The following is a 23248-nucleotide window of genomic DNA, read 5'->3' as shown; positions in this document are numbered from 1 at the left end:
CACAAATATACACATAGCTTTTAGTCTTAAAATTATGTAATCTGGATAATTTTCTCTTTGACTCTTGAATATTTTTCTTAGACAACATTGTCAAAGATCTCTCTCCATGGAGAAGAGACATTATTTTCCTTCCCCCAATTACCTGCAGCCCCCCAGAATTACAAGTCCCAATATGCCATGAAGCAGACTTCCTGAGTGGGGGAGTTACTTGGGACTAGAGATGGAGCTGAGCAACCAGATATTCCTGATAACATGGAAGATGGGCAGACTAGTGTTCTCTTCAGTAGCCCAATTTTCACCTGCTACCTGGGAAGGAGACTTGTAGGAAACATGTGGAGGAGAGACTTGTATAGACACTTGGAAGAGATACTTGGAAGAGACACATGGTTAAGAAAAATAGGGAGGCTGTCCTTGGCTGAGACAATGACAGTTGTTATCTTGATTTGTACTTTGGTTTTGATCTTTTAAATCTCTCCTTGTCCTATCTCCCTGGAACCTACCTATCACCTTTCATGTGGTTCCTTGACAGAAGGTACCTCACACTGTGGCAAGCTTTTGGGGCTCAGTGGTCCTGCTACAGGGCCACATACCCATGAAAGTATGAGTAATTTGGGAGCTTTTACTGGGAAACCATTACTAGGAATATCCTTTCTTCTCTATATATGTAAACTAATTATAATAACAAATCTTTCACACCAGGAGTATGCCTTTGTGCACACAGATTGCCTAAATACCGTCCAGAGCATGCACTCCTTAGTAATTAGGAATACTCCTTAATCATGTGCTAATAACATCAGCTTGAAATAAACCATAAAGCTTTTTATTTATATCTAGAAAGAGAAGAAAACAACAGGTACAATAGGAAATTTTAGAGGAAGTAAATTATCAATCACCATCTACTGTTCTACTCTTTTCTTTTTAACTTAATGATTGTTTCAACACATGTGGATATTAGTTCTCTGTTCCATATTTATTAATAGGCAATTCAGGGATTCAGAATCATTCATTTATCACTTGTGATCTGCAAGTACATCCCTCTTCCCTTTTGCCCCACTTCATTCTCCAGTCTTCTAAGTCTCTTACTCTTCTACCTTGACTTGAACACAAACAAAGTCTCTGAAGAGAATAAAGCCTGAGAACAAAGAACTTTGGTACATAAAGCTACCGTTTGATGCCCCAGATAGAACATCCTAAACCTTTGACATTTAGGGGAGCAAAAATCTGCCAACCCAAAATGTATCTTTAGCAACCAAAATGTATCTTTATGAAAAGGATTATTTCATAAGCATGGCTCTGAAAGTCAGGTAGAGGTTTCTTTTTATAAGACAGATTTACATGTGTAAAGGAATATTTATTAGAGAATCTCCCTCATGTTTTTGGGAAGACCTAATCTCTAACTCTTATCAATGGAGAAAGCAGCACTAATTCTGCTTATAGTAACACTTGTATTTTCTGTGCCTTTTTTGCTAACTTCCAATAACTGATCTTCCTCTATCTCCCCACTACCCCAAACCTCCTTTGTATTGACTGCAGTTATTTAAGACTGTTTTAAGTCACTTGGGTGAGTTACTCCATCTTACAGGCTTTCTCCTATGTATACGGAAGGTATACATGCTATTATTAAACTTTTTTTTTTCTTTTTTTTTTTTTTTTTTTTTTTTTTTTATAAATTTTATTGTTATATTCCCCATACAATTGCCGCCCCCCATTCTGACCCCAATCCCTCCCCTCCCCCCCCCCCCCCCTAAAAGTGTCTCTGGTTCATAGTTTTTTGTTGATTTTGATTTTCACTTTCTTATAGTTTTTCATTTTCCTGGTCCATTATTTAAGTTTTCTAGATTCCTGCTATGAGTGAGACCATCCGGTATTTTTCTTTTTCTTTTTGGCTTATTCGCTGAGCATGATCCCTTCCAGCGCCATCCATGTTGCAGCAAATTGCATGTGTTTATCTTTTTTGAATGCTGAGTAATATTCCATGGTATATATGTACCACATCTTCTTGATCCAGTCATCTATTTTTGGGCATTTGGGTTGTTTCCAAAGCTTAGCTATTGTAAACAGTGCTGCTATAAACATAGGGGTGCAGGTGTTCTTTGGAATTGATGTTTCTGTGTCCTTTGGGTAAATACCTAGGAGTGGAATTGCTGGGTCATATGGAAGCTCTATGTTTAGTAGGTCCAGAAATCTCCACACAGCTTTCCACAGTGGTTGGACCAGTTTGCACTCCCACCAACAGTGCAGAAGAGTTCCTTTTTCTCCACACCCTCGCCAACATTTGTTGTTGCTAGTTTTTTTAATATGTGCCATTCTCACTGGTGTAAGATGGTATCTCATGGTAGTTTTGATTTGCATTTCCCTGATGACAAGTGATGTTGAACATTTTTTCATATGCCTGTTGGCCATTTGCATTTCCTCTTCAGAGAAGTTTCTTTTAAGCTCTTCTGCCCATTTTTTGACTGGATTATTTTCTTTGTTGTTGTTGAGTCTCATCAGCTCTTTGCAGATTTTTGTGATCAGTCCTTTATCATTAGTGTTGGGTGCAAAATGTTCTCCCAGTTGGTGGGGTTTCTCTTTGTTTTTGTTATTGTCTCTTTTGCTGTGCAAAAGCTCTTTAATTTGATATAGTCCCAGCTGTTTATCTTTGCCTTCACTATCACTGCTTTGGGTGATGTGTCTGTAAAGATGTCTTTGATGTGCAAATCACGTAGTGTTTCGCCTATATTTCCTTCTATATATTTTATGGTTTCAGGTCTTATGTCTAGTTCTTTAATCCATTTTGAGTTGATTTTGTGTATGGTGTGAGGTGTGGTCAAGCTTCATTCTTTTGCATGTAGCGACCCAGTTTTCCCAGCACCATTTATTGAACAAACTTTCTTTGCTCCAATGCATAGTCTTTGCTCCTTTGTCAAAGATTAGTTGACCATAAATCTGTGGGTTTATTATCTGGATTTTCTATTCGATTCCATTGGTCTGTATGTCTGTTCTTGTTCCAATACCATGCAGTTTTGATGATTATGGCTTTGTAGTATAGTTTGAAGTCTGGGAGTCTGATGCCTCCATTCCCTTCTTTTTTTTTCAGGAGAGCTTTGGCTATTCGGGGTTTTTTGTGATTCCATATGAATTTCATCAATAATTTTTCTATTTCTTTGAAGAATGACATTGAAATTTTGATTGGAATAGCATTGAATCTGTAAATTGCTTTTGGAAGGATGGCCATTTTAATAATGTTTATTCTTCCAATCCATGAGCAGGGGATGTCTCTCCATTTCTTTGTGTCTTCTTCTATTTCTTTTAACAGTGTTTTATAGTTTTCTTTGTATAGGTCCTTTACCGCTTTTGTTAGATTTATTCCCAAATATTTGATTTTTTTTGTTTCAATAACAAAAGGGATGGTCTTTTCGATTTCTTCTTCTTCAGATTTATTGTTTGTGTATAGGAAGGCTACTGACTTTTGCGTGTTGATTTTGTATCCTGCCACTTTACTGAACTGATTGATGAGTTGAATTAGCTTTTCTGTGGAGTTTTTGGGGTTCTCTATGTATAATATCATATTGTCTGCAAATAGTGATAGTTTGACTTCTTCTTTTCCTATTTGGATTCCTTGGATGTCTTTCTCTTGTCTTATTGCCCTGGCTAGGACTTCCAGTATTATATTGAAAAGCAATGGTGAGAGTGGACATCCTTGTCTTGTTCCAGATCTTAATGGAATTGCTTTCAGCTTTTCACCATTGAGAATGATACTGGCTGTTGGCTTGTCATAGATGGCCTTTATGATGTTGAGGTATGTTCCTTGTATCCCAAGAACTTCAAGGGCTTTTATCATGAATGGGTGTTGCACTTTGTCGAAAGCTTTCTCAGCATCTATTGATATTATCATATGGTTTTTATATTTCTTTTTGTTGATGTGTTGGATAACGTTGATTGATTTTCGGATGTTAAACCATCCTTGTGCCCCTGGAATGAATCCAACTTGGTCGTGGTGAATTATCTTATGGATACATTGTTGGATTCTGATAGCTAAAATTTTATTGAGGATTTTTGCATCAGTGTTCATTAGGGAGATTGGCCTGTAGTTTTCCTTTTTTGTGTTGTCCTTGTTCGGTTTTGGTATTAGTGTAATGTTGGCTTCATAGAACGTGTTTGGTATTGTCCCTTCCTTCTCAATTTTTTGGAAGAGTTTGTGAAGGATAGGCACTAATTCGTCTCTGAATGTTTGGTAGAATTCATTTGTAAATCCATCAGGTCCTGGGCTTTTTTTTTTGGGGAGGTTTTTGATTACCATTTCAATTTCGCTAATTGTAATTGGTCTGTTTAGGTGTTCTATTTCTTCTTTATCTAGCTTTGGGTGATTGTAGAGTTGTAGGAATTTGTCCATCTCCTCTAGATTGTTAAACTTGTTTCCATATAACTGTTCATAGTAGTTACTGATTATTCTTTTGATTTCTGCTGTGTCCGTTGTGATTTCTCCTCTTTCATTGATGATCCTGTTTATTTGTGCTTTCTCCCTTTTTTCCTTTGTGAGCCTGGCTAGGGGTTTGTCTATTTTATTGATTTTTTCAAAGAACCAGCTCTTGGTTTCATTGATCTTTTGGATTGTTTTTTTAGTTTCAATTTCATTTATTTCTGCTTTGGTTTTTATTATTTCTTTTCTTCTACTGGTTTTGGGGTTTTCTTGTTGTTCTTTTTCTAGATCTTTGAGCTTCGAGATTAGGTTGTTTCTTTGCGTTCTTTCTTGTTTCTTGATGTGAGCTTCTATTGCTATATATTTCCTCTTATTACTGCTTTTGCTGCATCCCATACATTTAGGATATTGGTGTCCTCCTTGTCGTTCAATTCAAAAAATTTTTTAATTTCTTCTTTGATCTCCTCATTAGTCCAATGGTCTTCCAGTAGTGTGGTTTTTAATCTCCATGAGGTAGGAAAGTTCCTTGCCTTCTTTTTATGGTTTATTTCTAGTTTGATGCCTTCATGGTCAGAAAAGATGGTTGATATGATTTCAATCTTGGTGTATCTGTTGATGTTTGTCTTGTGCCCCAGTATGTGATCGATCCTGGAGAATGATCCGTGTGCGCTTGAGAAAAATGTGTACTCCGTTTTTTTGGGGTTTAGTGTTCTATAGATGTCTGTTAAGCCCAATTGCTCTAGGTCTTTATTTAGAGCTTTGGTTTCTTTACTTATTTTTTGTCTTGTTGATCTATCCATTGTTGATAGTGGTGTGTTGAAGTCTCCCACTACGTATGTGTTTTCTCTGATGTCTGTTTTCAGAGAGGACAACAGTTGTCTGATATATTTTGGTGCTCCTTCGTTTGGTGAGTATATGTTAATGAGTGTTATTTCTTCTTGAAGTATTGTCCCCTTGATCATAATGTAGTGACCATTGGGGTCTCTTTTTATCTTTTTGAGTTTGAAATCTGTTTTATCTGATATAAGTATAGCTGTTCCTGCTTTCTTTTTTGGTCCATTTGCTTGTAGGATTGTTTTCCATCCTTTAACTTTGAGCCTATTTTTATCTTTTGTAGCTAAATGTGTTTCCTGGAGACAGCAAAAGGTTGGGTTTTGTTTCTTAATCCAGGCTGCAACTCTGTGTCTTTTTATTGAAGAGTTTAGTCCATTTACATTTAGAGTTAATATTGATATGTTAACATCTGTATTTGCCATTGTGTTTGTCTTTCCTTTGATTTTATTTATTTATTCTTTTAATAACTTTTTTTTTTTTTTTTTTGGCCTTCTTTCATTGTTATTCGTCCCTCTGAGGTTCTGGCTTTAGAACTCCTTGTAGTATTTTTTGGAGTGGGGGTTTAGTTGCAATGAAATTCCGGAGTTTCTGTTTGTCTGGGAAGGTCCATATTCTTTCTTCAAAGAGGAAGGAGAGCTTTGCGGGATAGAGTATTCTTGGTTGGCATCTGTTTTCTTGGAGTCTGTTGACTATGTCCCTCCACTCTCTCCTTGCCCGTAGTGTTTCTTCGGAGAAGTCTGATGTCAGCCTGATTGGTTTTCCTTTGAATGTTATCTGTTTCTTCCCTCTTGCCAGCTTCATTATTTTTTCCTTGTCCTGGATTCTTGGGAGCTTTACTATTATGTGTCTTGCTGTATTTTTCCTTTTGTCGTGGAAGTTTGGTGTTCTTCTTGCTTCTTGTATATCAATTTTCAGCTCCTTCTTCACATTTGGGAAGTTCTCTTCAATTATCTCTTTGAATATTTTCTCTGTTCCTACATCTCTCTCCTCTCCTTCTGGTATTCCTATAACTCTTATATTTCCTTTCCTCATGGAGTCCGATAGTTCCCGAAGTCTTTCTTTGTTCTTTTTCCTTCGTACTTCTCTTTCCTTCTCTGTTTTGGTTCTTTTTATTTCTGTGTCTTCAAGATTACTTATTCGTTCTTCCATTTCATCTATTCTGCTTTCATTGCTTTTCCCAGAATTCTTTAGTTCTTCCATTAATTCTTTGATCTCCTGCATTTCTTTTACTTCCCTCTTTAGGGACTCAATTTCTTTCTTCTGACCATTGTTTTCCCTCTCTAGGGACTCAATTGCATTCTTCTGATCGTTGATTATTTTTCCCTTATCATTGTTTTCCTTTATGACTTCTGTCAGTTTTTTAATCACGGCAATTTTAATTCTCTTTCTGGAAGGCTCAGAAATTCTTCCAAGTTATTGTCGTTGCAATCTGGGGGCTTGCTTTCTTTTTGTGGTGTGCTTTTTCTCTGGAGAGTTGCTAGGTTGCGTGTGGTTCTTCTCCTCCCTACTGTCTGTTTTCTAATTTGCCGTATGCGTTGGGACACTGTGTTGTTGGGACTTGCCGGCATCTTGGGTGGGCTTCTCTGTTCCCCTCTGGTTCTTCCAGGAGTCATCTGTCAGTTTCAAGCAGCCTTTACTGGAGAAAGGTCCCTGTTCTAAAATGCCGATGTGGGGACACACTCCCCTGTGCGCCTGGTCTGCCCCGGCGGTGGGTTCCTGCTCCCCTCTGGGCTTGGACTGCAGGCCAGAGGGGTCTGGCGTGGGCGAACTTCCCCCGCTCACCTCTGGCTCCTGAGGAAGCCTTCTGCAGGTAGTCTTTACTGAAGAAATGTCCCTGTTCTAAAATGGTGATGTGGGACACACTCCCTGCGCTTCTGGTCTCAGGCACACTATTCTGCGCGCCTGGTCTGCCCCGGCTGTGGGTGCTCGCTCTCCCTGTGGGCTCAGACTACTTGTTCAGAAGGGGCCCGGTGTGGGCTAACTCCCCAGCTGGCCACTAGCTCCTTCAGTAGCCTGTGCTGGGGTCAAGTCGCTAGGTGGCACCAGAGATCTCTCCTAGAGCCCTTGGGGAGCTGATTTTCCACCCCGTGGGACAGGGAGCAGATCGGGGATGGTAGGGTACAACTCAACGGCTTTGGGGTGGTGTGTCTGCCTTGTGCCCCACCGTCGTGGGGAACCCACGCCCCTAATTTCGTGCCCCGGGTCTCAGTTCCAAAGCCCTCAGTTCCAGGACGCGGGCTGTAGCCCAGATCAGTGGCGCGGGAATGGCGCCTTTTGAATCCCGCTCCCCTGCCTGGGCGCCTTGTTCCTGCTCACTCAGGGAGGGCCTCCGCCCGGGTCTCAGTTCCAAAGCCCTCAGTTCCAGGACGCGGGCTGTAGCCCAGATCAGTGGCGCGGGAATGGCGCCTTTGAATCCCGCTCCCCTGCCTGGGCACCTTGTTCCTGCTCACTCAGGGAGGGCCTCCGCCGTCTCCCCGCAAGCCTAGGTCGCAGGCGCAGGGCCCTGGGCAGCTGCAATCCGAGCGCCGCTTTCGCGCAAGCTTACCGGGCGGCTGGGGCTGTGTGCTGGTGCTGGGCTCCTCCTGGGGGGCGGGGCTCTCTTTACTGGCGCCTGGAGCTCACCTCCGCGGCGGATCCTGCAGGGTTCGCCTCAGCTCCCGTTCACGGGGTGTGGTGGCTGAAATAGTTCCTTTCCACTCACAGTCCCACTTGCTGCATCCGTTTTTCTTGTTGGGCGTTTTGGTTTGTTGTTTCCCTCGTCTCTGCCGGTCGGAGAGTGCCGCCTCTGTGGGCGGGGGAGGGAGAGCAGGGTTCTGCGCTTCCCTCCCTTCTCGTCCTCTTTTATGGCAACTTTCTTCTTCGGGCAGTTTGCTGGAGTCGTCCGTTTATCTTCCCTGTCTCAGTTCTCACTGGGACCTGCCGCTTTTCCTCCCTATTCACTTTTTTTAATGGGAGATCTTACTCGCAGCGTCTCCTCGCGGCCATGTTGCTCCGCCCATCTTCTAAACTTTTTTTTTTTCTTTTATCTAAACGCCTGATGATTGTTTGGTTATTTGCCAGTCTAGGAAAACTCAAAGGGGCACAGGAAGAATTCCCTGTGTCCAATTACATTTCTAATCACAAATTCAAATATTCCTTCCTAAATCTTCTAAATTGGTTTCAAATAATATGCACAAAAAACTAAATCTGTTGAAATCATTGCAATAACTTCACAAATTATTGCAGCTTAAAGCTGTTAAGCCCATTTTGTTTTTATTTTTGTACTTATGCTGCCAGCAATAGAGACAGAATATGAACTACAAGGTCTTTGGCTAACCACACAAGTATCCTCTCTGAAGAATTGCAAGCAGCCACTTCTAAACATAACTGTCATATGCCTATATTATTGTTGGCAACATCTCGCTGATTTACCATTACCCCTTTTTCACTGGAGGAGAGACACACTAAGCAAAACTTCAAGGAAAAAAATACATATTCTGAGTCATAGCAAATTTTCCAAATAACGAGTTCCTGGTCTTACATTTCAACCCCAAGAAAGATCAGGGAGGAACTAGAAAAGGAGGGTCAATACGATAGGAACCATGAGAATAGGAGAATAGGAACCATGAGAATCATTAGTTGTGATTTATAAAAAAATTAACACTAAATATAACATTAAAAACAAGGGGCAAATGTCAGCCAGTCAATTAGGTGGGGGAAAACTTCTTTTTTCTATTGTCTTCACATCAAGGACTCAGTGAACTGAGAATCCTTATCCTCGGAAAGAAAACAAGATGAAGCATTAGATAGAGGGACAAGGAACTTTCAGTTGTCTTTGACAACTGAAAATGCTACAACTGGAAAGAAGAAATAAGCTCGATGCATATGGTCCTAAGGAGAACCAGGAAATGATTGTCTTTATGGCACAATATATCCTATATTAGGAGTATAACTGATGTTCAGGAAGATTTGCAGGACACACTATTTACACTATTCACAATGGAATGAGACATCCTTGTGAAAGACAGGATAGATTTAAATGTCTCTAAGCTTTTATTTATTTATTTATTTATTTATTTTTTAAAGAAAAGGTTGAAAGGGTACTAGGGAATTAATTACTGAACTATTAACTATTTCTTCCTTCAATGAATCTAATGCTATGATAGCGAGAGCACTGGACCAGGAATTAGGAGTCCCTGCTTTAACACCTAATGACTAACTTATATTGAGAAAATCATGACTCCATTTGTACTTCAGTTTTCTCATCTTCGAAATGACAGATTAGTATGTGTTTTTTTCTATGGACCTTCCAGTTCTCAATATCCCCTTATTATTTCTTTAATTAATTTTTTACTAAAGTTATTCACAAATTGATGAGTGCTCAAACATACTTTTGGGTGTACATTTTTCAAAATGTATTCTCATTATACAGAATGCCTGTAAACATTTACCCTTTTGCAGTGCAGTGAAAATAGCTTCTGTAAACAGAGAAGCCTGAATATTTTGGTCAACCTCTGTTTCCTGCAAATGGCATGCTAAATTTGTGCAAGGAGAAATTGTAAATAATGTGAAGGGGGAAAATGGGTTGTGCTCAACTAGGATCAGAGCTTACTGGTTTTATTGACAATGCTTTCTGTTGTGTGTTGTTCAAAGTAAAATAGGGAGCCACAAAAAAGATGCATGCTTTTTACTACACTGTTGCAAGAAGCAAGATATAGGTTCAGTGAAGCACAGTAATATTTTTTTCCAGAAGACTGAGGAATCACAAGATTAGTTATTGGCAAAAGCTCTGTCACCACTGTAAAATCTCAATTATTGCTCTTAGGCCCACCCCTGGACTCTCACATTCCTCTCACCCTTTATACTTCCTCTTACCCCAATATACACATCTGCATCAAATCAGAAAACATTTCATCGCAAGCTACTATGATAAGATAGTATGGTTAAATTTATTTTTGCACTCAAAGATGATCTGTTTATTATTCATGACATTTTTTTTTCAACATTCATGTAACCATCACAATATATTGTTATATAGGGCCTCCTTGGTGGTGAAAGGGTTAGTTAAGCACAGCACTATGAAGCTGTCTGCAGCCTCTGCAGCATGAGTTTGATCACTGGCCCACCAGGGAGCTGCCCACATAGCACAGCAGACCTCTCCTGACTAGCCCACTGCTCCCCTCATTAGTGTATTTCAGTCAATCTGCCTGTTCTGCTCCCCACTATCTGGTGAATCCTCTCACCCCCACCCATTACACACCTCTGGCCTGTACCCCAGTTCTTGTATGCATGAACAAATAAATCTTTAAAAAAAAACAAAAACAATATATTGTTATGTTATTAGCTATTATTGTTAATCCCTTAGTGTACTTAATTTTTTTATTATTTTTTTAAGAAGTTCTACTGTTTAAATCTGCTAATATTTTGATAATATAGATATGGTTAATTTTTTTAACATTTTATTTTTATTTTATTTTTTTAATATAAAAACAAAATATTTTTATTTTTTTAATATAAAAATAAAATAAAATATTTTATTTTTTAAATATTTTTTTTTCAAGATTTATTTATTTATTTATACAAGCACTGGGTACAGTCAGAAGCACAGGAGGGTGAGAGAATTCACCAGAGCCAGAGCGGGGAACAGAACAGGCAGACTGACGAAATACACTGCTGAGAGGAGCAGTGGGCCAGACAGGAGAGGTCTGTCGAGCCATGTGGGATCCTCGCTGGTGGCCGGGGATTGAACTGGCGCTGCAGAGGCTGCGGGCAGCTTCACAGCCCAGCGCTCAACCGCTGCACCACCGGGGAGGCCCAGATCTGGTTAAATTTAAAGGAAAAGTATTTGTAGCTCTATGTTTTCGATTCTGGGAAAAGCAAGAATTGCAATCACAAGAATTACGATTCTAGCATCCACCACTATGTTGAAAGTCATTAAAACCTTCGATGGGGAAGGTGCACATGCTCATATCTCCTCTTCTACCTAAGTCACCAATAGATGTAGCCTCATAAAACTTTATTGAAAAATCTACTAGCACACTAAAAACTATGATATGATGCAATGTCATCAGAAGTTATCTAGAAATTGAAAGAGAGAGAGAAAATAGCATTGCTTATTAATGGAGGTGATTTAAGAATCCCACAGAAAAAGAAATACTTAAATTCTGGTTCTTAGTGAAACATATTTTTTCAAAATCTCCAAACTGTTTCCAATCACTTCTTAGGATAAGGCTTTCATTATTGTTTGTATATTCCTTGCCTCTATGTTAATGGCCTCCTCAAGAAAGAAAAGATTCTGCCTGCAACTAACAGCCTTGACAATCTTACCCATATTGTACATAAATAGTACAAATTTGGCTGCATTATTGTCTTTAGGGAAAAGGACAGTTCATTCACTCTTCCTGATAAATGCTTTCTTTCTACCATTTTTAGGCATTGGCTTCTTTAGCCTAGAAGCTGTAGTGGATTCAAATGAGATCAATATGTTCTCCAAACTCAAGCAATTTATCCTTAAGCTGGGAAGAGCATGTGTAATAAAATTTAAGATACTGTAAAGGTTGCAAGAGAGGTACCAATTTGAGTATGGAGAGATCAATTCTGCTGGACAAAATCAGAGCGCTCTTCAAGGATAAGTTAATGTATGATCTGAATGTGATACCCTCTCTATGGAAGCAGCACGTGAACAGGCACATGGTAGAAAGTGCCGAAGATGTGCTTCCTTGTTAGAGTTTAAGGGGCAGGCAGAGAATGGAATAATCATGACTTACTGTTTATGCCAGAAAAAAGAATCTGATTTTATTTGATTGACTCTAGGATACCCTTGAACTTGCTCATTTTTTAAAAGATTTATTAATTTATGCATACAAGAACTGGAGTACAGGCCAGAGATGTGGGGCATGAGAGGATTCACCAGAGACAGAGTGGGGAACAGAACAGGCAGACTGACTGAAAAACACTAATGAGGGGAGTAGAGAGCGAGACAAGAGAGGTCTGCTGTGCCATGTGGGTTGTTCCCTGGCTGGCCGGGGACCAAACTTGTGCTGCAGAGGCTGCGGATAGCTTCATGGTGCTTTGTTTAACCCCTTGTGCTAGGGAGGCCCTCAACTTGCTCATTACATAGTTAGGTCCACCTATTTTGGAAACAGGTCTAAAGAAATCTAAAGCCTCTATTTCTATTACTAAGACAGAACACAGAACTCTTTAGGAAGTATCAGTGTAATTTGCCATCATAAAACTCTGTATCTTGTGTGAGGCACTTGGAGTAGCCTGAAAAGATTAATCACAAAGTTTTCTTTTTAACAGAATTCAACAGAAAAAAAAAACATATATTTACACACACAAATACACATACACACACATATATGATGTCATTAGTAAACCGTCCATAAGGGGAAAAAAACAGCAAATCAACATCTTAATAGCAACCTCACAACATGTATGTAGAACTAAATAAAACTCTACATGGAAGCTTACAAGTTAGAGATATTGATGTCCCAGTATTATAGAGCATATTAGGTCAAGTCACTCATCCTCAGAAAGCTAGACTCTGAACCACGAAGCTGTTTCCAAAAAAGGAAGCATTTTATTAGTGATTGGTGGCACATAAGGAGGAGAGCAGAGTCAGAATGCAGAAAAAGTTGCCCCCTAATGTGGTAAGTGAAGGAAATTATATAGGAAAAAAAAGAATGGGGGTCACAGAAGTGGAGAGAGTTTCTTTATCCTCAGTTCCAGGGGGCACTAAGTAGTCTAGAGGCAGTTGATCATAAGACTATTGATGTATCTTTGTAGTACAGTATAGGGAAATCTAAGAGTAATTAATCACAAAATTATTGATAATATTTCTAGAGCAGTTACTCTCTTCTGTGTTATCAATTAAAATGACACTCAGGTGTTCATTAGGCACTGATGCTATCAGCATCCCTGGAAGGAAAAGAAATATTTCAATAACCATAGATCTGAGACCTATAGCAGGGGTGGGAGAGAGAGGGGTCAAAACAGGAGAGGGAAGAGCACAAGAGACCATGTGATTGTTCACAGGTGCAAAGGTGGTTGGGAGAACTACAAGGATTACACCTGAAGGGAGATATGAAATATGTACAAAAAGTAAAAACAATGAAGAAAATTAATAAGTTCGTTAAAAAAAAAATTAGCCAATCTATCATCATGGCTCTGAGAAATAGTACAGCGGCTTCTAAGGCAGGAGTCATATTCCCTGTTCAGAACTGACAACACCAATATTAAAGCAATATATACCCGATAACTATTTTGTGAAAACTTCATCAACCTGGTTGCAGAGGGAGGTGAATACGTTCTGCATGACACTACGTATAAGCAGGAAGTAATCTGAATAAATATTCCTGGGTGACTGGGTCTTTATAGCAGAATATTATATACAATATTTGAAATATATTTAATGTACAGGAAGCTTTGCAGGACACATTTTTCAATTATACCCTTGAGAATATAATTTTAAAATGTCAATCATAACCCTTCATTCCCATCTCTCTTTTTACCTCATGGACGAGAGATAGCTGGAGGAATTCTACCTAACTCTCTCTGACATTAAAAGTACAATTGAAGATAGAGTTAGGATGACTGTGATAAATGAACCAGAACAGAAGTTTCCCCATCCTTAGAAAGTAAAGGTCTCACAGTCCTTGCTTCCTGGTAGGCCTGAACTATATTCAGTCTTTCTGATGGGACATTTCCTCTCTGAGTCTGTCTCAGGACATGTTGGTGGAAATAACAGTGTTTATTCAAAACTGCCACACTCTTGAGCTTCTAAAGTAGAATAGAAAAGATAAGACAGCTTGTTAAAGATAAAAAGGTTATTAGTTTTCAGATAAGCATCTTATCTTTAACACCTTTGCCTACTTCAATATGGAGGCTCTGTCAATTCAATGACAAACACTTTGATGAAAATCAGTCAATCATCAATCTGCATGATATAAGTATAAATGGAAAATGTTATAGTTTACTTCCATTAACTATTATTGTTAGCCATTGTTTAATTCACATTGATTTTTTTTTCTAACTCTTCAGTTTCACTCGGAAATAGATTTCCAGTTTCCACTTTTATATGTATTATACAGAGACAGAAAGTCTAAAGACATTTATTCCTTCAATCAGGGGACTGTCATTTATTTTCAGATCAACTGGATAATGGATTTTAAAAACCTGTTTTAATTTTATTCTTTTGGAACATGCCATTTATTTTGGCCAAAGCTATATTTTTCACTTTATTTTGATGACAGTTAAACATAGTATTTTGCTCTCTCAAGAAATCTTCCATGTCAGAGCTATAAAAGAATATACAAAAGGATCCAAATTTTTCAGTTGTTCACCAAAGAGTTTTGAACCCTCCTTACTTTTGTGTGAGACATTGAGCTTAGTCATGTTTGAAACACCAGGAAGAATCAAACATAAATTTAGCTTTCAAGGAACACAAGTATAGTAATTCAGGTAATAGGCAATTGTACAACAAAGCAGAAAGGAGTAAGTGACAAACAAAAGATAATATAGCTATGAGGCACAGTCATGTATACTGGTTAAGAACAGGTCAATGAATTAGAAATTCTATTCTAAAACCATGCACCTGACCATGGATAATTGTTGTGCCCTCTGTAAAGATTCCTTCCTTCACAAATTAGAAATAATAACATCTACATTGTAGGTTGTTTGTGGATCAAATACAATAATATGCATAAAAAACATTTTCATATTATGGAATAGTTAATATTTTTCATTATTATCATTATTGGTAGAGTAGAAAAGAAGCATCACAAATGAGATGTAATATATGAGAGATTTTATAAATGAGAATTAAATTAGAAACTTAATATATGATAACAAAGGGCCATGAAAACATATTTATGTGACCACACACACACAGATGCATATACACACACATTTCCCTAGGGATATTGGAGAAACAAAATGTTCTTTTATTTCACTGATTTCTGAAATGAATAAACTGCTCTTAAGATGACATGACGTCATTCTTCAATGATAGCTCATACATAGTTAATTTGTTGTTGTGTTCTTGTGTACTATACAGTAATGGCATGAAACCTTTAAGGGTTATTTTATCTTGCATGGATGAGGAGTTTATCTCCATGGAGTGATAACCAAGATCACGCCAGTATTTTATTCTTGAATGAATTCAACAACATTAGCATTAAGACCAAATTTCAATTTACTCCAGGCAGTTACCAAAATCTGTTTCTGTATTAGGCCTTATCTCTAGATCCATATTTTTTCATAATGATCTCAATTCCACTTTCTTTTCTACATCTTTTGTAACAATGCCTGCTTAAATGCAGTTAAAATTCATTTGAATACCTTATTTATACTAGAGCCCCATACAATATTTCCTACGAAAACAGAATTCACATTTTAAAAGAATCAGACAAATGCCCTTTAAGCAGCAACACCACTGATTAATATTTCCCTGCCTTTATGTTCATAACATCTTGGTATACTGACATGGTGGTGAGGCTTGGTCCCACTAATATCTCTTCTTTGGGCTTAACCAGATGTGCCATCATGCCCTGTAAAGTCATTAACAAATAAACACCAGCACCTCTGCCTCATAGAGATGTTAGCCTGCACCTGAAAAATGTTAAATAATATTGTGTGATGAGAAAATAAAATCAAATCCACAAAAAATGCCTCCTGCTCTTCAGAAGAAAGTTATCACTCTATCTAGCACATAGCTCCTAAGGGATATGACTCCTTTCTGTGTTGGCAACACAGGTTTAGGTAAATGACTATGGGCTGAACCACTCCACATTTTTATGTGGGGAGAAAAATGGAAAACAATGGAGACCCTTCACCCAGGATCAGCTATAGAATGCTGAGGAGAATGGAACTTGTTTGGGTCTGCTGTTCCATGCTCTTTCCTTTCTCCTAGCTCTCTTATCCCAAATCCTTGAAGAACAGCTCAGATCTACAGGAAAGGTGCAGCATTACTTGCTGGGCTAAGCAAGTTAACTTCCTAAAGTTTCTAATTTCTCTAGCCCTGTGGTTCCATGCACCACAAATGCCTGTTCTATGCTCTCTTGGTTAACTTTGACTCTTCATTCAAGACTCTATCTAAACATCATCTTCTATGAAAGGTTTTCCTTGAGTCCTCCCATAGAATTAGTTGCTGGTGGTTTGATTCATTTTTGGTGTGTGTGTACTCTTGAGTCAAGGAGGCCTGGCTTTGACTATTGCCCTGGCATATATCTGCTAAATAATCTAGCGCACATTATTAAAAAAAAATAAGCTTGAAAATTCTATTCATTTATTTATATATAAGCTATAACTGTTTCATAAATTGTTTGGAGATATAATGAAGTTATATACTGTTATGAACCAAATGTTTGTATCTCCCCATATTCTTATGTTGAGATATTGATCCCTATTATAAAAGCATACAGAAGCAGATATTATTTATTTATTTATTTATTTATTTTTTTTTTTGAAAAAATACTGGTTTTCTTTAATGGCATTTTCTTTTTTTTTCTTTTTAATTAATAAATTTTATTTTTATATTCCCCATACAATTGCAATCCCCCCATTCTGACCCCAATCCCTCCCCTCCCGCCCCCCCCCCCAAAAAGTGTCTCTGGTTCATAGTTTTTGTTGATTTTGATTTTCACTTTCTTATAGTTATTCATTTTCCTGGTCCCTTATTTAAGTATTCTAGATTCCTGCTATGAGTGAGACCATCCGGTATTTTTCTTTTTCTTTTTGGCTTATTTCACTGAGCATGATCCCTTCCAGCGCCATCCATGTTGCTGCAAATTGCATGTGTTTATCTTTTTTGAATGCTGAGTAATATTCCATGGTATATATGTACCACATCTTCTTGATCCAGTCATCTATTTTGGGGCATTTGGGCTGTTTATTATTTAGAAGACAAAATCTTTGGGAGGTAATTAGGTCATGAGGGTTGAGTTTTCATGGTGGGATCAGTACACTTATAGGAAGAGTTAACAGTTGTACTGACAGCTAAAATCTATAGTCCTTGTGTATATAGTACTTTCCTAAGAGTTTCTATAAACTTAGCCATTATTAACTCATTAATTTTCACACCAACTCTATGTCAAAGCACCGATGTATCTATTGCATAGGTGAGGAAACACAGAAACAGATGCTAGATAACTTTTCTAAAGATGCACAGCTACTAATGGACACAGACTCTATTAAAATCCAGGCAATCTAGTTCTAGATCTCATGGTGTGCAATCAGTGTTTGTTAAATGAAGTAAAGAAAGAAAGATCAAATAAACAAATGGCAAATAAACAATCAAAGACTTTTTTCAGTGGATATATAATTTTGTGTGCTGACTATATTATGATGCAAAATTTGAAATTTAAATTATTGTGATTAGAAAGATTATTCAACTACATCAAAAGAACCAGATTTTAATGAAAGATAAGACATATCTAGATACTAAGATTTAGCATGCATTTGCCCTTCTGAAAGAAGGAGCAGATTCTCACTAGGTTTATAGAAGAAAACATACAGATCAAAGATTATGTATAGATTTTTAAGTATCTCCAGTAAGTTCCAGTTATCTAGTGCCTGTACATACAAGATACCCAGCAGGTCTTTGAAACAAGTACTGTAGTCTGAAATGACCACACGTTCTGACCAATACTGTTCAGAATGGAACAGCTATTTTCTGTCAGAAGATCCTGTTTCATTTAATTTTCAACATTGTCTGTGGCTAGATCTCCATTTGTTGGAAGAAATAACAACCATCTTGGGTTGAGTTTTAAATTAGATTTTAATTTTTACCAGTTACTCTAAAGCTGTCCCTAACATTCTAAGATAAACTGGCTGTATGTTAAGAAATATGCTTCAGTAGAATCACAAAGTTATGGTAGGATTGCAGGTTGTCATCCATTAAACAAACACCAGTTCTGCTAGAATTAGGTAGAACTCTGACAGTACTAACTTCTTTTTTAATGTTGTACAGAAAAAAAATACAAAAATTCACTTAAGACAGAAACCTGGCACTATTCCTAGATGAGAAGATTGTACTTTTAAAACTCTTTTTATAAAAATAGAGCGGGATTAGCAAATCTTTTATTCAACTCGTACTATGTCACCATAGAATATCACTATAATTATTCTGCTTTAAAATTGAATTGCCTTTATTTGATTTTTATTTAAAATCATATAACTCCTCTCTTATTATCTTGTGCTATCAAGGTAGTTGAACTTCCACTCACCTTAGCTACAACAAAGCTACAACCAGGAGGCAAAATGACAGTTAAGGAAGAGGCTTTAGGGACTAAATTTAACCTCCTCATTTTTCATATGTGACCCAGAAACATTAAGTGACTTTCATAGCGGGCAGAGATCCAGATATGCTAGACCAAAACCTTCATCTTCTGACTCTAGTTCACTGACTTCCAAATTCCATTCTGCTTTTGAAAGGCAAATCCAGAGCAACATGAAGATCAGGTCTCCAAGAGTCTTTTCATTTTACTTATTAAGAGAGATGGCCATAACTGCCAACCAGAATGCACTGATATAATAACACTGGCAACATTAGCATAATCAAATTAAGCCTCATCTTTCCTCTGAAAATTTAAGATTCTGCCATAGGCAGCAACATGATTTCCTGATGATGGTGTATAAGACTTGGGTGATACATAATGGTTATATATTTAGTATTTTAATAGCTATATGAGTTACAATTAACGTTATAAAATGACCATATTTAAATGGTAGGATATAGACACATACACCTGTGAAATATCTCAATCAAGATAAGAAAATATATGCCCATCACTTCCAATAGTTTCATTGTGCCATTACCAGCCTTTTGTATCTAGCCTATCTCTATTTAGCCATTGATTTTCACTTTCTGTTATTATAGATGAGTTACATGCCTTAGAATTTTTGTTGAATTTAATCATGCAATATGGATTTTTTCTGGTTTAGTTTCTTTAACTCAGCTCTGAGACTCATCCATGCTGTTAAATGTATCAAAAGTATATATTTTACTAATTGCAGAGTAGTACTCCATTGTATGGATATACCATAGTGTACTTATCCATTTACTTACTAGCCTGCATTTGGGTCATTTAAAGTATTGGGCTATTACAAATTATGCTGCCATAAACAATACGTGAACAATTCTTTGTGGACAGATGTTATCATCTCTTAAATTAATATCTAGAGAGAGAACGGCTGTGTGTTTAACTTTTTAAGAAAAATGGAAAATTGTTTTCTCAAGTGATTATATCATTTTACATTCCAACAGGAGAATATGGAAGTTCCAGTTGTCCAAATCCTTGTCAATTCTTGCCATTGCCTGCATTGTCAGTCTTTTAATCTTAGTCACCACAAAAGGCATGTAGTGGTATCCTGTGATTTTAATTATATTCTCCAATAAGTAAAGATGTCGAACATCTTTTATGTGCTTATGTGTCAACTTGTACATAACCTTGAGCCAAATTTCAATTGGTTTGTTTTTCTTATTTTTGGAAAGTTCTTTGTAGTTCTATATAGATGCTGTTTATCAGATATGTCTCACGTGTGTCTTATCTTTTCATTCCTGTAACAGTGTTTGTTGAAGATTATTTTTTTCTTTTCATAATATCCACTTGATCAATTATTTATTTTATGGATTTTGCTTTTGGTTTCCTAAATTTTCTGGGCCTCCCCGGTGGCGCAGCGGTTGAGCGCTGGGTTGTGAAGCTGCCCGCAGCCTCTGCAGCGCTGGTTCGATCCCCGGCTGCTCCCCGGCCACCGGAGGAAGGTCCCACATGGCACGCAGACCTCTCCTGCCGCCCGCTGCTCCCCTCAGCAGTGTACTTCGGTCCTTCTGCCTGCTCTGCTCCCCGCTCTGGCTCTGGTGAATTCTCTCACCCTCCCGCGCTTCTGACTGTACCCAGTGCTTGTATAAATAAATTAAATAAATCTTTAAAAATAAAGAAAGAAAAATTTTCTAACTTAACAGAATGAAACAGGACTTTATCTTATATTTTCTTCTTAGTGATTTGATGGTTTTACATTTAAACCTGTGATCCAGTATCAAGTTAATTTTTGGTACGCGACATAGTACTCATTTCACATGTATAATAAGAGGTATGGATCAAAGCTTTTTCTTTTCTTTTTTGCATATGGCTATCCATTTGTTCCAGTACCATTTGTTGAAATATTATACTTTCTCCATGGAATTGCACTTGACCCTGTGTTAGAAATCTTGTCCATACATGAATGGCTCTTCTCTACTCTCTTTTTGTCTCATTGATCTATTTGCCTATATTACCACACTGCCTTTATTGTTGTTATATATAAATCTTATAATCTTGTAGCATTAGATCTCCAAATTTATCTTTTTCAAAGTCATTTTGTCATTTCAGTTTATTTGCATTTCTATATGAATTTTAGGATCCATTTGTTATTTTCTTTTTAAAAGTCTGCAGGAATTTGATTTGTGTTGTATCTATGGATCATTACAGGGGCAACAATATTGAGTCTCTCAACCCATAAACATAGCATATAAATTCATTTATTTACATATTCTTTAATTTCCCTTAGTGATATTTTTGTAGTTTTCAGTGTATAGATAGTACATCCTTTTTTTTTTCAGTGTTATTCTTAAGCACATCACATTTTTGATACTAGTAAAATGGTTTTGACTTTTTACATCAATTTCCCAGTATTTGTCAATATAATATATACATAAAATTACTTCTTTATATTGATTGTATAGCCTGTCATTTTGCTAAAGCCATTTTTTAGTTTAGGTAGTTTTTATATATTTAGATTCCACTAGATTTTCTACATAGATAGTCATGCTGTCTGTAAGTGAAAGTTTTACTCCTTTTTTCCTACCTAGATGTGTTTTTTTTTTTTTCCTTGCCCTGCTTTGATGCCTAGAATTTCCAGTATAGTATTGCACTGATTGGAATGTAACTGTATCCTCAGGGGGGCATGCCACAGATGTTAGACTGCTCTGTGCAATTCTCTCTTTTCAGGACAGAGATCCTGAGAGCTCTAGCCACCCTGACCTCCTTCCACTTTAGCTTTGTATTCTCATCTCAGCCAATATCTCATGCTCCTCCTCGGTTTCCCCTCCTACTCCCAGAACTGGAAACTGTCAACAAACTGGGGTAATCACAGGCCTATTTGTTTTTATCCCATCTCTCAGAAATCACTTCCTTCATGTCTGACATATAGTATCTTGTAAATTGTAAGCTGTTGTTGTATATATTTTGTTTCAGGCAGAAGTATAAATCCATTCCTCGATGCTTCATCTTAAAAGTAGAAGTAGAAGTCCTTTTGTATTTATTTTAATGTGCAATAAAATAGAAGACAGTTATACTAGTTGTAGAATAGTGATACAATTTACCTTAAAAATAATTTTAAGTTTAAAAAAAGTATTTTAAGAGCATTATATGTGTAATATTACAAATGATGTGTTAAAAAGTCTAAATATAGCACTAAAATTGCATAGTTACAGAGTTTTGCAAGAAGGAGTAAATTAAAAGTAGAAGTGAGTGAGGGTTTATACTCAGAAGAGATCAACTGAGAAGTAATTTGGGTTTATTTGGTGTAGGAGCAAGGGGGCTACATCCAGCAAAAGTTACTATTGTAATCCCTATAGTAAAAACACAGTAACTCTTGCTTCTAGGATAATTTAAGATTTAAAAGCAGTTAAACCCTGTTTGGAATACTAAACTAAACTAAGCAATCAAAATATATTTTAGGAACAATTCAATAACTACTCATTAAAATTTCTTGGTTAAGAAGATAAGACTTTGAGATTTATTACATTGATGGAATAGAACTTATTCACTGAGAACATCTTAATAGTTTTCTTAAAAACTGTGGAAGAGGAAGATGCTTTTGTTCATTACATTTTGGATGATAAAGGGTAAAGTAATTTGGCCTTCTAAGGCAAACAAGGAACAATTTCATCCAATTTAACAGAGTTGGAGCACCCCAAAATTTTCAGGCACTGGGTGATCTTTCAAATCTTCACGTGGGAGAAGGACAGGTAAGGAAATAAACATGAGCATTAGTGATCCCTAATATATCCCAGATGTCACAGGAAATCTCATGAGCTTGAAAGCAGTGGTCCCAGAACAATAAATTTGGCTTTGTGTAGCTACTTCTAAAATAACAAGTGCCTCATTCAAGTTGTTTATAAGAATCATTGCAGTGATTCTTTAAATTCCACAAAGTTGTTTGATAATAAAAGTAAATATTTATGACTTTAACATCTAAGAAAATACTTGATCACATCTTAACTACAATACTCAGAAAAATCTGGAGAGAGAAATTTATAACATAACTACATTATAGAAAAGAAGATTCTGGGAGATTGTGACCAGCCCAAAACCACATATTTGCTAAGTAAAAATAGTTAAATATAAGCACAGACAGTTTTCTCCCCAACTAGTACTAGTTATAACACACAGCACTACATTTTGAGAATCATTTATAATTCCATTTTTGATCTTCTGGTAGGGTTAAAAACTTAACCTGAATCTACTGGCAGGATAAAGAGAACTCTAAATCTCCTAAAGTGAGTTGGTATTTATGTTTTTTAATAAGTGGAAGAAAGGTCCAAAGAAAGGTTTCAGAATGGATTACAAAACTCGACCTAGTCTAGATAGATTTTGAAATGATCCTTTAAATGGAGAGATGACTCTCTCAGCTCTTGAAACTTCCATCAGTGCCTCCCATATCAAAGATGTAATGGGATGTTGGAAAATATATCAGTAAGCACTGGGAATCTAAGGGAGGACAGAGTGGTGTTTCATCTTCTGTTTGAGTCAGTGCCTTTCTACTGCTCATTCTCTTTTCCTTAGGACAGTTTATTTTAAGCCTGAGGCTATGGCACAAACAACATGATTTAACTCCATAGCCTCACATTCAAATAATGTTTCTATTAGCCAACTAAAATCCACTCTAGGTATTCAGCTGATGCTTTCCAGATCCGACCCCTGAAAAAAGCAGGAAAAAAAATGATTTTTTTACTGGAAACATAAAGTCCTAGAGACATATTATATTCTT

The sequence above is a fragment of the Talpa occidentalis genome, unplaced genomic scaffold (assembly GCF_014898055.3).
Source record: "Talpa occidentalis isolate TD23 unplaced genomic scaffold, MPIMG_talOcc4v2.1 talOcc4.11, whole genome shotgun sequence".
Lineage (NCBI taxonomy): Eukaryota > Metazoa > Chordata > Mammalia > Eulipotyphla > Talpidae > Talpa > Talpa occidentalis.
Note: the sequence above shows the minus strand (reverse complement) of the source record.